The 4,591-nt window shown below is 40.4% G+C and overlaps 1 long non-coding RNA gene across 2 annotated transcripts; it reads right to left on the reverse strand.

The window, feature by feature from the left end:
• Positions 1 to 227: 227 nt before the first annotated feature.
• LOC310889493 lies at positions 228 to 4,591 on the reverse strand. Of its 2 annotated transcripts, none has more exons than XR_014576584.1 (4): positions 4,457 to 4,591; positions 3,948 to 4,140; positions 3,672 to 3,780; positions 228 to 2,713 (listed from the first exon to the last, which is right to left on the reverse strand). It is a non-coding gene; the product is annotated as an uncharacterized lncRNA (long non-coding RNA). The 2 variants fall into 2 exon arrangements; XR_014576585.1 differs by having other exon boundaries at positions 233 to 2,601.

A 4,591-nucleotide genomic window follows, 5' to 3' on the forward strand; every position in this document is an offset into this window, starting at 1 on the left:
CCTGTTCAGCCTGGAGAAGAGGAGGCTGAGGGGGGACCTCATCGCAGTCTACAACTTCCTTGCGAGGGGGAGTGGAGAGGCAGGTGACCTATTCTCTGTTATCACCAGTGATAGGACTCATGGGAACGGTGTGAAGCTGAGGCAGGGGAAGTTTAGGCTGGACATCAGGAAGAGGTTCTTCACCAAGAGGGTGGTCGCACACTGGAACAGGCTCCCCAGTGAAGCAGTCACTGCACCAAGCCTGTCTGAATTTAAGAAGAGATTGGACTGTGCGCTTGGTCACATGGTCTAAACTTTTGGGCAGACCTGTGCGGTGCCAGGAGTTGGACTCGATGATCCTTATGAGTCCCTTCCAACTCGGGATATTCTATGATTCTATAAACTATGACGGTTGATGTAACTAAAACAATCCTGAAGGATGCTAAACACTGCACCACATATAGAGAAGCAGAACCAGGCCATGACTCAGAGCTTTTCAAATTCCTTCCTCTGAACATCTCCTCCCACCATGTGGGAATTAAAGGATGGTTTTACTGAAGTCAACAGGACTATTCATTTTCCCAGGTAAGCAGATGGACATGCCTCTGAGTAAATCAAAGCTTCACAGTGTAGCCATGCTGAAATCAGCTCTGATCAGTATTCCAGTTTTGAACTGACACACAGAAGACATAATCATATCTATCTCAGGTCCTATAAAAGCTAAATTTGCTCAAATAACAAATTAACAAATGTGAACCTAAATAAATAAACTAATAAATTAATTAAAAAAAAAAAAGCCAAACATACAATATTAATTTAGTAGATTTCTGATTCCAGTACTGAGAAAGTTTAATTCATCTGGTATCTGCCAAACAGTAACTGTTCTAGGATTATATGTGCATGTGGTTAAGAAAGGACTAAAGTATTAATCATGTAAGTTGGAAAGAAATAAAACAAAAAAATATATAAGTGGAAAAACGTCTTGAGAGTTATAAGGTTTCCTTTTTTTTTTTTCTTGAAATCAGAATCAGACCCATCATCCCAGAATCAGATGGGTAACATCTGCCTGTCGTTTCTGAGGAACCTCCCCCAGCCACCGGGACCTTCCCAAACCGACAAAGAGCAGCTGCATGAGGATGACAGACAGTTCCCTCAGTGCCCTTGCACGCACCTCCCTGCTCTGACAGGCCCAAAGAGTCATTGCCCTCTTGGTTTTGCTCTTTTTTTCAGGAGCTGAAAACCCTGTTCTTCTCAGGGTCAGTGCAGCTGGGGCTGCCCTCCCTTCCCTTGCCAGAGTCAAGCTGTACAACATCCCTGTCACCAGAGCCAAGCACCTCAGCCAAAGAGGACAGCCAGGGTAGTCCAGCATGATTTGCTTTACTGTCCTAACCTGCTGTCGTGCACAAGTCTCTGCAACCCTCAAGCCTGGGTAAAAATATCAGTATTCCAGCCTTCTCAGACAGTAATGCCCTTGCCTTTTTTTCCTCATCTCTCTGTTGTTTCCTTTCCTTTTTGGTTTTAAGCCAGAGTGTTCTCTCAGCATTTCACCTCAGTTCTTGAACTTCTGCAGTGAATTCTATTTTCAGATTGGCTGCTGAATGCTATCACTCAGCTACACTGAAGAACACTCAAGGAGAGAAAGCATAGGTCTGCTTCAAAAGCAAAGTGTGCAGGTTGGAGAAGCAAATCTTAACTGAAGTCTTCTAACATAAGACCACTACTGCTCTTTCACAGCTGGGAGCTCTTTCCATAAAGGGGAAAAAATGAAACAGGAAACTTAGTAAAAAGTAGCTAACAACCTTGCTACACACTCTTCTCAGTACTATGAATTTCGATGCTTTAAAATATTTGTCTGTTGTGAAATCTCAGAAGTTAATATCAACATTCTTCATCTGGATGTCTAAAAGTTGACTTTTAAATAAAAATCTCTTACTTTTTTTTTTGGGATTCTATCAATTTCCAAAGTTGTTCTGGAAAGATGCAAAGTTCTCTTATGGTTTAAGTATGGTAAATTCAAGGTGCTGTTTCTCCACACACCTAGGTGTGCAAATTTTGATTCTAATCTCTAGTCTGAGGGTTTTTTTTTTAAGGTTAATTTATTAATAATTATTTTCTAGAGGTTTATTTATTTTAAGACTATGGCAACGCCTAAATGTATAAAGGGTAATATGTAGGTCAGGATAATGTTAGCATTTGTAGTTCTTCTGTTGCCACCAAAGCACTGCTCCCATAAATCGTACTACCACTGAGTCATCATTCCTCTGGCCAGCCTATTAAATAGGCCTGCTCCATTTAACAAGCCTGTTGTTTAACCTTATCCACTGTTGCCTTTCTATAACGAGGGGGAATACCTTGGTAACGCCAATACCAACCCTTATCTGGCTCTTGTCAGTGTCGGAACTCCAAGGGAAAAAATTCTTCTGGGGACACTGGTCAACTGTTAGGCAGACCCTCAGTTCAGAACTACTGAGGACCTCAGGCAGAACTCCAAGGTCAGTCCTTGTAGTCTCACATGGATGGCAGTCATTCAGGAGGTCAAAAACTGCATGAGCACCTATGGGAATTTGATCCTCAGCTCCTTGAATGACACAGCACAACGAGCGCTCACTCTAGCTGTGCTTCCTGGAAAATAACAAGGAGTGGGAGAAACACATGCAACCCATTCAATTCTTCCATTGCAGAAAAGGCTGCTGTGATGTGAAGATTATTAAATAAGAAGAGAAGCAGAGGGGCACTGTGAGGAAAAAGAAAAAAAAAAACCTACTGTAGTCTTAAAGAAGACTCTGAGACTGTGTGGGGAAAATTGCTTAGATAAGCCTAAACACATCCCAGAATAGGCTAGAAATAGATGGTATTTACATCAGGAGTCCATTTGTTGCCATTTTGTAAGTAAATAGGCTTGGGATAGATTTTGCTCATGTGTCTTTCATGTCTAACACAATGTATTAGTAGACTAAAAATATCCTTTTTCATGCTGTATTTCAGGGCACAAAAAAAAAAAATAAAAAAAACCACTCCAGAACTCTTTTCATGCTATACTTCACACAGCTGCAAAAATTCAGTGTGTGCATACTTATCTGTGCAACTTTGCTCTCTTGTGTCACTTAGAGTAGAGTTACTAACATGCTTAAGGTTTGCAGAGTGTAAAAAAGTGGAGAAATAGGTGTTGCAGACAAGATATAGAAAGAAACATTACTGCCTGAGGGCAGACTACTGATGGTGGTGAGAGGGGGCAGAAGACTTGAAGGTGAAGGGCTAAAAGATCTTGGCCTGTGGAGAATGCAGGGAATAACAGAAAAAATGCAGAAAGTGAAAGAAACAGAAGAGATAGAAACAACGGGCTGACAAGATCTGCTACAGCAAGTCTCAGTTGTGTTTTGAAAAATACACAGAGACATAATTTTTCTTAAGTGAAAATAATTTTTCTTATTTGAACCCAGCTCTCAACAAGATGGTACTAAGCTTACTGAGTTAATTAGAAATGCGGTTGCAGTAAGCTGATGTTCTGCAAAGCCTATAAGCCCAGTGCACTGTGATTTATTTTGACAATATCACTGATCCTACTTCAATCACTGAACTCCAAAACCTACACATCCTGTTTAGACCTTTGGATCAAAAGAACCCTGTGAATCCAGAAGAAGACCTTAGCCACAGAAGTTAAAAGCGTAACCACCAGCAAGAGCAAAACCTACCTGGTACTTTCATCTGAAGAGTAGAAAAATGCATGGATCCGAGGATGAGTAAGATTTTTATTCCTTCAGGTTCTTCCTTGCCTTCCTCTGAGGAAATGTCACATGGAACCTAATAAGGGTAAATGAAAAAAAAAAAAAAAACCACCACCAAAACAAAAAAAAAACTCTATAGAAATTCAGCAAGTTCTATAAAAGTGGCTTTAGACATATTTGTGGGATTTTAACACGTAATCTTTTTTTAGGCCAAATGAGCACACAGCAAGACACTGGACTTACTCAAGCTTTCAACTGTGCTTTCATTAGGGTGTCAACACCATTTACTCCTCGGCAATCCTTTACAGAAGCCACCCCAACAGCTGCTGCTTTTTGATTGCTCTAAACATTGCTTTATATCAGCAGAGGGTGATGAGCGCTTCCTTCCCCAGAAGTACCATCTATTATCTTTGGTCATTGCCTGCCCTGTAAAAACCTGCAGGAGGAATACAGTTTGCTTCTAAAGTTTCTAAGAATATTCTGAATCCTTAGCAAAAGATTACTATCTCTTCTAAAATTCTGAACTTCACATGGACATTAAATATATCCCCACTTTATATATAACTGTTGATTTAATTAGAAAGCTGCCCTTTACCTAACACAAAGGAAAATGGCATTTAATGCATTTATAACTCATTCGGCTTTCTGTTCACTCATTAGCAGCACACATTTTTCACCTGCATTTTTCATTATTCACAGTCAGTCTATTTTTACAAGAGTATTTTGACAACTTTTTAACTGCAAACGCTCACTGATTTTCTGGCAGTCCTCTGCAGAATTTTTAGCAGGATATGCTTCCCTGGCTTGGTACCAGCAGAAATCAGCATTTGCTCTTCCAGCAATTCAATTCAGTGTATGAAGCCCTTTTTCGGGGATTCCAGTCCTTT

The sequence above is a fragment of the Anser anser genome, assembly GCF_964211835.1.
Source record: "Anser anser genome assembly, chromosome: Z".
In the NCBI taxonomy this organism is placed as follows: Eukaryota; Metazoa; Chordata; class Aves; order Anseriformes; family Anatidae; genus Anser; species Anser anser.